This window comes from Mirounga angustirostris, unplaced genomic scaffold (assembly GCF_029215605.1).
Source record: "Mirounga angustirostris isolate CCGP_5_RB_7025 unplaced genomic scaffold, mMirAng1.0.hap1 SCAF_2, whole genome shotgun sequence".
NCBI lineage: Eukaryota > Metazoa > Chordata > Mammalia > Carnivora > Phocidae > Mirounga > Mirounga angustirostris.
The window spans coordinates 165,474,925-165,488,041 of record NW_026991710.1 but is presented as its reverse complement, the minus strand read 5'-3'; the positions used below and the strand labels follow the sequence as shown (position 1 = coordinate 165,488,041).

Here is a 13,117-nt window from a genome sequence, read left to right as displayed (position 1 = left end):
TGATATGTTTAGGTATGGATCTCTCTGATTTACTTTACTTGGAGTTTGCTGAGCTTCTTGAATGTGTTGATTATTTTTTTTATCAATCTGAGAAGTTTTTGGTCATTATTTATTCAAATATCTTTCTGCCTCTTTCTCTATCCCTTTTCTGGGGCTCCAATTACACATATATTGATACACTTAATAGTTTCCAACAAGTCTCTGACACTGTTTATTTTTATTTATTCTTTTTTCTTCCAGCTCCTCTGTCTAGATAATATCTATTGGCTTCTTTAAGCTCACTAATCCTTCTGCAAGCTCAAATCTGTTCTTAAGCTCCTCCAGTGATTATTTATTTCAGTTATTGTACTTTTTAATTCCAGAGTTTTTATTTTTAAAAAAAATAATTTGTCCCTATACCGATGTTCTTTATTTGGTCAGACATCATTGTCATACTTTTTTTTTTGTTTTCTTTTAACTCTTTAGACATAATTTCCTTCAGTTATTTGAGCACATTGTATTTATAATTGCTGATTTAAAGACTTTGTTTACTAAGTCCACAATCTGGGTACTTTCAAGGACATTCTCTTTTTTGTTTGTTTGGTTGGTTTGGTTTGATTCTTTTCCTGTGTATGTGATATATTTTCTTGTTTCCTTGCATTCCTCATGATTTTTGTTGAAAACTAGACATTTAGGTAATATGTTATTTCAATTCTAGTATCGGATTCCTCTGTCCCCAAGGTTTGCTGTTGCTGGTGTGGTGTTGTTGCTGTTGTTTTCTTATTGGTGCTTATTTGTTTAGTAACTTTCCTGGACTAATTATAGATTCTGTGTTCTCTGCAACGTGTGGCCCCTGAGTTGAGTCTTCTGCTAGCTTTTGTTTTTTTTCTTAAGTTCTTGTTTTTATTTTTAAATCTGGCTTCTTAGGGATCATGCTTGGGATCAATATAATTTAAAGGTCAGGCAATAACTGGTCAGAGTTTCTTAAATGCCTTTCTTTTATATTTATACCCTTTGCCAAATGGATCTATATGAGAATGCAAACCTTCAAACTACAGTTTACAAGGCAGATTTAGCTTTCACTTCCTGTTTATTCAAACCCTCCAAGTCAGTCAGAGGGAGTGCCCAGTGACTTCTTTCCTAGATTTTTCCTGGGCTTTCTCACAGCTGTTTAGTCTCCAAGAAATATGTGGAAACTTTTCAAAATTCCTTATGATTTTCTAGTTCTGTTGGATTTTCTTTTTAAATTTCCAGCCAGCCTCTTGTTGGCCTCAACTGAAATCACAGCTTCAGGCAGCTGAGATGTTGCTGGGACTTGCCTTTGTTTTGGTAAGAACCTGGGGGTAGACTTCCTCTTTCCCACTTTCACTGAGCTGAGCTCTGGATCAAATCACATAGCCACCATGCTCTGAGAATAGAGATTTCCCAGGGAGCTGCAAGTTTGGATAAAATATTGGCAATATTGTGGGGATGGTGTTTTTAAAGAAGCTCTAAGTAGGTCATATCTCTCCATTGTCTGCTTTTGGCTATCACACCACTAATAACAATAGCCCCAAGTTAAACCTTCACAGACTTGCCTGCCCTAACATAACTGAAATTTAGTAGTTTCTCTTTGATAAATGATTTTCAGGTTGTTCTGTGGTGTTAGTGAATTGACAAGTGTATTGTTAAATGATTAGTTTTAGTTGTTTTGCCTGTATTTTTGTTGTTTTAGAGGGAGAGTAAGGTCACCAAGGTTTTCACTCTGTTATTCCAGAAATTGATGTCCTCATATAACTTATAAATATGATTTGGCATGTTATTTAATTAACCTATCATATGTCTTAAATTTACAGCAGATATATGTAGTCTACCACACACACTCACAGCTAGATGCAGGGCCGGTATCTCAGGTCATGGCAACCACATTCTATGCCAGAAAACTGACACTTCCAGTGACGAGTGTCTAAAACCTGTAACTTCAAAATCTGATACATTCACCCTTTATAAGAAATAATAAGAAGAAGAAATCTCTCAGTGATAAGACAGAGGCAGAGGGAAAGTAAAAGGTGAGTTTCATGAATATTTGGTAATTGGATCACCTATCCTCACCTTTCCTCCTAGAAAGTCCCATTTAACTATTGCTGTGTAACAAACTACATCCAACATAATGACATAAAACAACAACAATTTTCTTAATGTTAAAACTTCAGGCAGGGATCAGCTAGGATATACCATACGGCATAGGGTAGCTGGTGGCTTGTCTGGTACGGTGGTTCGGCAATGGCATTATTCAATGCTCAGTGCCTTTGTCGAGTGACTAGAAGGCTGGGCTCTGTTCAATCACTGTCTTTCTATCCATCAAGTCTCAAGGTTTCTCCATATGGTCTCTCCTGCAGGGTAGTCAGACTTCTTAACTTCATAGATCAGAGGTCTCCAGAGGGCAAGACTAATGCTTTTAAAAGCTATGCCCAGAATGAGTTTAGTATCACTTTCACTGACTTTATTAGTCAAAGCAGTCACAGACCAGCCCATGATGAAGGAGAGATAAAATGGAACTCACCTCTTTTTTTTTTTTTTAGTTTTTTTTAATTATGTTATGTTAATCACCATACATTACATCATTAGTTTTTGACGTAGTGTTCCATGATTCATTGTTTGTGCATAACACCCAGTGCTCCATGCAGAACGTGCCCTCTTTGATACCCATCACCAGGCTAACCCATCCTCCCACCTCCCTCCCCTCTAGAACCCTCAGTTTGTTTTTCAGAGTCCATAGTCTCTCATGTGGAACTCACCTCTTGAAGGGAAGAATTTGATGCCATCTTTAATCTGCCACATAGCCCGTCTCTGTTTGAAAATGAGATACAAAGAAGTTAGCAAATCCCTGGGCTTGAGAATGAATGCATCTCTGGGAATTTCTCATTTAAAGGGCTTCTGAGACATTCTTAATAAACCGGAGAATTTGGTTTCTGCAGTCAGACATTTTCTAGATTCATTGAGTGTGACAATGGCATTCCCTTTGGAGAATTACTAAAGCGTCAGCAACAGTAGGATGAAGCCTGCCCTTTTCAAAGATATAAGGGGACATAGCCACACAGCATTTGAAGAGATTTCCAAAGATGATGTATCTTTTTAAGAATCCATCAGGTACACTCTTTGTTGTACCCATAACAGCAAGTGCGTCATCCCTGACATACAGTATTGGTGTAAGTGTTATTTTTCCTCCGCTGATGGACCACTTAACAGTACAATCTCCCCAGCTCAGCTCCTAGGATAACAAAGCCTTTAGGAGGAGGGTGACTTCACTTCCTTAATGCTCCTTTGCTGGATTTTCTTAATGTTCCATCTCTTTTCACACCCATCTGTACTGGACCTGGGACGCTTGTCTTGATTAACTCACAAGTTTTGTCCATTACTTAACTCTCCACTCTTTCCTTTTCTAATCCTGGGGTATATTACCATGAATATATTCACGTATTTCTAATCTTAAAATGGAAAAGGGCTCTAATACTCCACTTCCACTGAACATCTCAAATGTAGTACATACTTTGAAATAAAAATAGAGGTCTATTTATTGATTGTCTTGTAGGGGGAAACAGATATCCACCTGACAGTATCCACTTTTTGATTCTTAATACAAAAGATCATGTCCCTTCTTGGACAGTAGCATTAATTTCCCAAAGGCTAGTTTTCTGTGTGGCAGGAGGGAGGTAGATCTCAGAAACACAAGAAGCAAATTCATCCCCACCCAGCACTGAACCTTCCATGCTTCAAAAGTGACTAATCTTTTCAAGGAGATGATACTGGTAGCACTTGTAGTAGACTGGAAGCAAAAATATCACAAGTATAACATTAAATAGTAGATAGTGTTTAATATTGAACTTTTACTATGTTGAAGGCATTGTACTCTGTACTGAGTACGTAATAGAAGGCAAAATAAATATGCTTCCTAAAATCATGGAGTTGAAAATGTAATAAGAAGAAAAACAATGGCACACTAGAGACACTGATAAGAGGTCGGTGTGACTGAGGTAGAGAGAGCAGAGGGGCAAGTGCAATAAGGCCAGGTTCAAGAGGAAAGTATATGCCAAGTCATGCACAGCCTGTAGGCCATGGTAGGTATTTTGTTGTTATCATAAGTAAATTGGATATGCACATAAGAATGGCATAATTATAATTACATTTGAGGGCAAAAAAAAAATCATTCTATCTGAAATGTAGAAGATGGATTTAATTGGTGCCAGATGGCTCTTGAGAAGACCAATTACAGATAATATTATTTTTCAAAGACCTGTAATGGGTTAAAATCCATAGTAGTTGATGATTGCTTGAATGTATGGAGTATGATACGGAGATAGAGATGTTAAAAACTGCTACAAGAAATTTAATGTTGACTCAATTCACTTAAAATTACTTGATGCTAGATCAGATATAGTGGAGGTACAGAGAAAAGGAGAAAAAGTGTTAAGAGACTGCACAGTTTCTATCTTGAGCAAGAAAATAAATGGTGACCCCATTCTCTGAGACTGAGAACTCTGAATGGAATTTGACTTGAAAGGAAAGATCTCCTTTGGGTATGTTCTTTGTGACATTTGAATGGAGACGCTAGGTGAATAGTTGGACATATGTGGAAATAAAAAGAGCGGTTTTGACCTGAGATGTAAACGTAAGAGTCATTAGGTTATAAATGGTAACAGAAGCCATGGCCATAGTCAGGATGGCCTGAAAAATACATAGTGTGAACGTGAACAAATAAAATGGAAACCTTCATTATTAAGTATTTTGGCATGAGCTTATGAAAGGATAGAGAAGGACCGCAGATAGTTAGAAAGCATGAGCTGTCAGAGGCAAAGGAGACAAAATGTTTCAAGAAAAATGTGGGCAATAGAGTGGCCAATAGTCTCTGCTCATAAGTCAAGACAAAGAAGACTGATTGCAACATGACTGTAGCTAACACTGCTGTATGATATATAGGGAAGTTGTTCAGAGAATAAATCCTAAGAGTTCTCATCACAAGGAGAAATTTTTTCTTTATTTTTTCTTCTTTGTTTTCTTTTTATCATTCCTATATGAGAAGACGGATGTTAGCTGAACCTATTGTGATAATCACTTCACAATATATGTAAATCAAACCATTATACTGTGTGCCTTCAAGTTTTATGATGATGGGTATCAATTATTTCTCAATAAAACTGGAAAAACAAATTCATGAGGGAAAGCAAATAAACCCAATTCATGTTGAAGAGTTCTTACATTGCAGATTTTCTTTCTTTATTTTTTTGAAGATTTTATTTATTTATTTAGAGAGAGAGAAAAAAAGAGTGTGTGAGCAGGGGGAAGGGTAGAGGGAGAGAGAGAATATCAAATAGACTCTGAGCTGAGTGCAGTGCCTGATGCAGGGCTTGATCTCCAGACCTTGAGATTATGACATGAGCCAAAAATCAAGAATCAGCTATTAACCGACTGAGCCACCCAGCAGCCCCGGACATTGCAGATTTTCTATTGAAGTTGCTGGTTATGACTTTATAATAAGATTAATAAATCATGGTTTGTGAATTTACCCAGTATAATTTGCACACTTGGGTGCAAAGTAGAGAAAAAATATTGTTGGGTTCATCTTGAGCAGGGGTTTTGCCAGATAGGAATGACAAAACTCACAAGAAGGCAAGAGAATTGATGGTATTGGCAAAAATGTTATTACAACTTTGAGCTGTGGAACCTAAACTAAGTAAATGTTGAAGTTATATTACAAAGCAGTAGTAATCTAAACAGTATGGCACTGGCATAAAAACAGACACATAGATGAATAGAACAGACTAGAAAACCCAGAAATGAGCACACAACTGTACGGTCAATTAATCTTTGGCAAAGGAGGAATGAGTATCCAATGGGAAAAGGATGGTCTCTTCAACAAATGGTGCTGGTAAAAATGGTCAGCTACATGCAAAAGAATGAAACTGGACCACTGTCTTATACCATACACAAAAATAAACTCAAAAGGGATTAAAGACCTAAATGTAAGACCTGAAGCCATAAAAAATCCTAGAAGGAAAGCACAAGCAGTAATGTCTCTGACATTGGCCATAATGTTTTTCTGGATAGGTCTCCTGAGGCAAGGGAAACAAAAGGAAAAATAAACTATTGGGACTACACCAAAATAAAAAAGCTTCTGAACAGTGAAGAAAATAATCAACAAAACTAAAAGGCAACCTACAGAATGGGAGAAGATATTTGCAAATGACATACCTGATAAAGGGTTAGTATCCAAAATATATAAAGGACTTATAAAACCCAACAGCTAAAAAATGAATAATCCAATTAAAAATAGGCAGAAGACATGAACAGATATTTCTTTAAAGAACATCCAGATGGCCAACAAACAAAAAAAAAATGCTCAACATCACTCATCATCAGGGAAATGCAAATCAAAACTACTATGAGATATCACCTCACACCTGTCAGGATGGCTAAAATCAAAAACATGAGAAACAACAGGTATTGGGGAGGATGTGGAGAAAAAGGAACACTCCTACACTGTTGGTGGGAATGTACACTGGGATAGCCACTGTGGAAAACAGTATGGAGTTTCCTCAAAAAGTTAAAAATAGAACTACCTTACAATCCAGCAATCACATTTCTGGGTAAATTTACCCAAAAATCACAAAAACACTAATTCAAAGGGATACATGTACCCCTATGTTTATAACAGCATTATATACAATAGCCAAAATATAGAAGCAGCCAAATGTCCACTAATAGAGGAATGGATAAAGAAGATGTTTTTTATATATATACACACACAGACACACACAACGAAATATTATTCAGTCATAAAAAGAATGGAATCTTGCCATTTGCAATGACATGGATGGAGCTAGAGAGTATAATGCTAAGCAAAGTCAGTCAGAGAAAGACAAATACCATAGGACTTCACTCATATGTTAAATTTGAGAAACAAAACCAATAAGTAAAGGGGGAAAAAAGAAAGAGAGAGACAAACCAAGAAACAAACTCTTAACTACAGAGAACTGATAGTTAATAGAGGGGAGTTGGACAGGGGGATGAGTTAAATAGGTGATAGGGATTGAGGAGTGTGCTTGTCATGATGAGCACCAAGTGGTGCATGGAGTTGTTGAATCACTATATTGTACACCAGAAACTAACATAACACTGCATGTTAAATCTACTGGAATTAAAGTTAAAAAAAATAAAATAACGGAAAAAGAAAGATGGGAGTGATGAAATAGAGAGTTTAGAATTTAAAAAGAGTAATAAACTGGATTCCCTGATGACTTTTACAAAAAAAGAATAGCTTAGTAAGAGAAAAGATTTTGATCAAAGAGCACAAACCTTGATTCAGTGATTTGTAAAGATTGTGCTTGTCTATTTCCTGTTTGACTACTTACAAATTTTGGGATGGAGGGCAGATGAATTGTATGGAACCCTGGGGAAGGTCCACGTGTGTGGGGATTTGGTGTTTGGGGTTTATGAGACCTGGTTTCTTTCATATACTGTAATCCTCATAAAGGAAATAAGAAAGGAGAGAAGATCACCTCATGATCCTTACCCATAAGTAAAAACATCAGAATCATGAGGGCCCTTTACCAAACTCCGCAAATCCCACACATACCAGATTACACCCCCCCGCCACCAAGCTTCAAGTATAAATGGCTTACTTCCAGAACTTCTTGCTCCAAATTCCCCACTGAGAGTCACTGTTTTAATTGAATTACTGTTGCTGAGAATGGTATGTTTTATCCCTCAGTGATGTTGAGGAGGAAAGAAAAGGTTAAGAACTCCGACACTACACCAAACTGCTAAAGATTGAAGAAACTCAGAAGTGCATCTTTTAAGACACATTCTCCCGCCCTTGTAACTCTATATCCTCCACACATAATATAATGCTTTGCATATAATAAATGCTCAACACACAGGTGTTGAATTACATTCTAGATTATATGGAATTATAATCCAATTATAATTGGCTTAACTGCCAGCTCTGTTGTATAATCTGAATGTAATTACATTATACAACAGAGCTGACAATTAAAATCTCTTTCCTTTCCAGCTTCCACACTTTGTTTTTCTAATGTTAAAATAAAAAAAAAAAAAACACATAATGGACATGACGGACATGGAAAAACATAATTCTGAGTCCTTCTAGCAACACTTCACTTTTCTTCTACCCCCTGCCATTTCTCTCTCCTTCAGCAACTCTGAGTCATTATCCTGGCCTCTAGACATCCCAGTTAGGACCAGTTGTCCAAATCAAACTTTCAAGAGCTTGGCTTCAGCCTCCGGGTTACATCTTTCTCCCCTTTCTTGCTTCTAGAAAAATTCTGATTCCCTCAAGCATCTGTTTTTTTTTCCCAGCAGTGGTGAAACTCTGATTAACCTAAATTATACTAGGTTGGAATTCCTAATAGCTTTTATAAAACTCTTTTGGAGATATTTTCATTTTTAAAAAAAGGAAGTATAGAAAGAAGGAATGAAGGAAAGAAAGAATGAAGGGAGGGAGAGAGGGAGGGAGGAAGGAAGGGGAAAAATGAGGGAGGAAGGAAATGAAATAACAGTATCAGCCTCAAATCTTATAGAACCAATAGAGATGGAGTATTTGAAATATTGGAAAGGGTAAACTGAAGATTAGATCTCATAATGAGATCCACATCTGCAACAAATATGGTTGAAGTAACAGTCTCAAGGACATGCAGAGGCAAAACTACATCCCGATTTCCCCAGCTTTCCTTTGCTTTGTCACATAACTAGACTGGGGATTGCTAAGTGGACTGGCCATGCTTTATTCATCCTATCACCATCCCTATCACAGTACCCAGGACATAGTAGTTAATAAGTAAATGCTTAACCAAAAAAAAAGTGAAGTTTATCAATCCCAGAGGGGTTTAATATGGGAAGTTTCCAAAATTTAGACTGTGTATGTACCTCAAACTTTACAGGAAGTTTCCAGCTTCAAATAATAAGCTTCAAAGTTTTTATAAATAAAATTTATGGAGCTTAGGTATATCCTGTGAGGAATATACTATTATTTTCTCCATTCTATTTTTAGGGAAAGTGGGGCATAGAGTGATTAAGTAACTTGCCCCAAGTTCACAGACAGCAAATGGTGAGACAAAGATTTGAATCTTGGGGTTGACTTCTGAAGAGTTTATGTCTTTTTGTTTTTTTTTTTAAGATTTTTATTTATTTCTGTGAGAGAGAGGTAGCGACAGAGATAGTGGGAGAGTATGTGAGCAGGGAGGAGAGGGAGAAGCAGGCTCCCCACTGAGCAGGGAGCTCAATGCAGAACTCGATCCCAGGACCCTGGGATCATGACCTGAGCCGAAGGCAGGCGCTTAACCGACTGAGCCACCCAGGTACCCTGAAGAGCTTATGTTCTTAATCAGTACACTATATGCCTCACTTTAAAATATGTTCTGTGGACTTCAGGCGCCCCTGGGTGGCTCAGTCATTAAGCGTCTGCCTTCAGCTCAGGTCATGGTCCCAGGGTCCAGGAATTGAGCCCCACACCGGGCTCTCTGCTAAGGGGGAAGCCTGCTTCTCCCTCTCCTACTCCCCCTGCTTGTGTTCCCTCTCTCGCTGTGTCTCTCTCTGTCAAATAAATAAAATCTTATAAAATCTTATAAAATAAAATAAAATAAAATATGTTCTGTGGACTTCAGTCCACACATGGCTAAGTATATCTGGCTAAGTACCTTGTTTGATATAACAAGTATCATACATATATTTGTATGACATACATACATATGTATATATAACATATATTTGAAACAAAACTTTAGCCCAATTCCTCAATTATTGGTAGAAATGGGAAGAAGCATGGTGGAGATCATCAGCTAAAACAAACCAGTGCTGAATGAGCATTAGGATTTCTTCATCATCATCACTGACATTTAAATGTGGCAAGATTTGGCCAAAACTACATATGTTGTCTTATTGAATCCTTGCAGCAAAACTCTGATATAAACATTTTTATAATATTCTTATTCTACAGATAAAAAACCTGAGACAGAGATTACCTAACTTGTCCAAGGTCACACTGCTGGTAACTGGCAGATCCAACCTCAAGAAGTCTGATACCAAAGTATGTATTCTTAACTAATAAAGTACACCATTTCCCTGGAAAAACCCCTAGATAATTTTAATAGCCCTTACAAAATACATAAATGTACCAGAGTGTTCTGAGGAGAGTTCTGATTTCCATGTCAGAATGTGCCAGCCTAAATCACCTGAATAAAGACTTGCTTTTTTGCCATTAATGCTTAAGTGCAGAAGGATTTAGGCTTATCATAAGTTGATATGTTTTCATCAGTGAAAAATTCATCACAGTAGAATCCTCAGGTCCATGAAATAAGGAGAGGAGCATGGTACTAGCAGTAATGCTGTAAACATATGTCAATACTCCACAGCATTCAGTGAAGTAATGATCCCTAAGAAGACAAGCGATACTGAAGAGGGAAAGGTGGTGAGCAGAAGACTTAACTCATGACCCCATAATCCTAGCTCTGTGCCTGTACATGTATGGAAAAAAAGGGGGGGGGTAGGGAAAAGATACACTGTGATTGATGATTAAGGGAGAAAGACTATCTTAAACATCCTCAAGCCGGGCATTTTCTCTATCTGCCTTCTTTCCATGCCCAGGAGAATCATTTTGATGTTCCCCATCTTCAAACCCAATGAATCACACAGACAAGGTAAATAATCGAATATTCTGTTGGCAGCCAGCAAAGGACGATCTGTTGGGAGGCTGAATTTCCCAAGATCCTGTGTAGAATAAATCTCATGGAAATGTTTCATTGATCATATTAAGTGCCAGTCGAAAATAATAAGGTATTTCATTGGTAGTAGCTGCCTGTGACCATCCAAACTGACGCTTTTTAATTTGTTTCTTCTAAAGAGGCTCCAGAGTCTCATAAAGGGAGCATCAAAAATTCTGCAGAGGCTCTAGAGTTTGATCTCAACTTGTAGCGATACATGTAATTACTGAATGTGGGGGAGAGCAACATATAAATATTAAAAAGAAAAAGGATGATGAAGGCTGCAAGAATTTTATGAAGTTATTATAATAGTTCTATCTGGTTGCCCATATTCCAGTATTCGAGTAGAACTAAAGAGATTCTCGGGATCCTGAAGATTTTACCAGCTTTTCTTTAGACAACTTAACATTTTGATGAAGCCTCCTGTGCGATGGTATCAGTCATAACTATTTATGATTCCTGCAGTACAGCAGTGAAAGAGGCACAGTTCTAGCTGCTACACGCTAGATCATCTGACTATAAATGTGCTGTGTTACTGTAAGAAGTCGCTGCGGAGACTACCTCTTCACCAAACCCATTCACTCTACTTCCTGCTCCAGCAGCAAGCCTTCCTTCCTCAGCTTGTCCTCAACTTCTGTGTGGCCCAGTGACTGAACGACTTCTAACCAAAGCTGTATTTAGTTTATGTGTGGTGGTTTCCTTTTCTGCTGCTATTACTGAAATTTGATTCAAAGGTTTTTTTAATCAGAAAATGAGTTATTACTTTTATCAAAATATGTGTGTGTATATATATATATATATATGTTCATTATCAAAATTTTATCTATGAAAAAATGTTAAGAAGAATGTAAAAAAAAAAATCCTGGGAAATAACTACTGCCAATACATGAGAACATATTTCCAGACATCTCTCTGTGCAGAGAGAGAGACAGACAGACAAAGAGAGGCTCTTTTATACTTGCCACCTCTGATTTCTCCATCACAGTGTCACCCCCACAGTGCCAACTAGGAGGCTCAAACACTGTTCTAAGGAAGGGACCCTGATCGATTTGGCAATGTTTCCAAATCTTTCAGCTTTTGTTGTTGGTGGTGGTGATGGTGGTGGTATTTACCTTTTAATGTGTGCTGTTTCCTCTTTCTTCTTTTATCAATTTCCTATTATAGTAGAGGAAGATTTAGCATTTTTATTCCATCTTTCTCTCAATCTTGCTCCTCTTATCCTAACATTTATACCACAATTTCCAGCTAAATCTCAATTCAGTTTTTAACTTACGACCCTAAAATGTTATTTACTACTAACTCAACCAATGCATTATGATTATGCTTTGTTTCTTATATTTTTATTACCTTTTGGGGAGTGAATAATTCTCCAACATTTTCCACTATTTATCATGTATCATATATAATAGACTATATATATAACATATTACAAGATTTCTTCCAACACATCTCTAATGTTCTCTCAAAATTATTTCTATGTGATAAAATGTGTCAGATAACCTAGCTATTTTTTTCTTTAGCCAGCTTGACTCCACACACTCCTCCCCCCCATATACACACTACACCACAGTAACCTGTTAATCAAGCAAGGATGTTTACTAAATCTGCTGTAAGAACACCACCATAAGGAAGAACACTACATTGGCAGTGTCACAATGATATTTTAGGCAAGAAAACTTAGGGGAGAATATTTCTAGGGCTTTGGAATTTCAGCTCAAATGGTTTAAGATTGGGAATTTACTGAGATTAGGTGATGTTAGTGAAAAAATAGGTCAGAACAGGGAGACAATGTTTTTGGAGTGAGTCTTGACATTTGAGTTCTCAAAACAGAAAAAAAAGAAAAGAAACAAGGGAGGAAGGAAGGAAAGAAAGAAAGAAGGAAGGAAGGAGGGAAAGAGAGAAAGAGAAAAGATAAGAAAGAAATGAAACTTCTATGCATTTTTTCCTCAGGAATTTGCTAGAGGATGTGCTCCACCAGAATTATGTAAAAGGAAGCCCCAGGAAACATTAGGATCCAATACCAGACAATAACAAAAAGAAGCCCCAGAATGTCCACCACACTGCAAGCTCAGAGACCTGTCAACTAGACAGGAGAAAGAGGAAGGAGGGCTCTAGGACGGCAGTCTAAAGAAATAAAGGAAAAAGGGGAGAAAGACAAAAAGAAAGGAGAGAAGGAAGAGAGTAAGGGACAGAGGATGGGAGAGGGGAGGGAGGGAGGAAATATTGAGGCAATCTATGTCCATCCAGCTTAATTACCAAGACTAAGAATGGAGACCCCTATCTGTCCAAATAACTTTGTCCAGGAAGATAATGCAAAACAAAACAAAGCAAACCCTAATAAATAATGTCACTGTTTACTTCTGGAAATTCCTGGAAACCAATTT

General features: G+C 37.3%; 1 long non-coding RNA gene across 2 annotated transcripts in view; it reads left to right on the top strand.

Moving 5' to 3' along the window:
• Window positions 1-12,909, top strand: part of LOC129045963 (uncharacterized) — a 65,617-nt gene extending 52,708 nt beyond the window's left edge. The window contains exons 1-3 of one of the 2 annotated variants that reach the window (XR_008506490.2): window positions 461-1,308; window positions 9,971-10,060; window positions 10,618-12,909. This is a non-coding gene — a long non-coding RNA (uncharacterized LOC129045963). Of the gene's footprint in view, window positions 1-460; window positions 1,309-9,970; window positions 10,061-10,617 lie in introns of those variants that run through there. The other variant, XR_010409679.1, reaches the window with a different exon arrangement.
• Window positions 12,910-13,117: the final 208 nt, after the last annotated feature.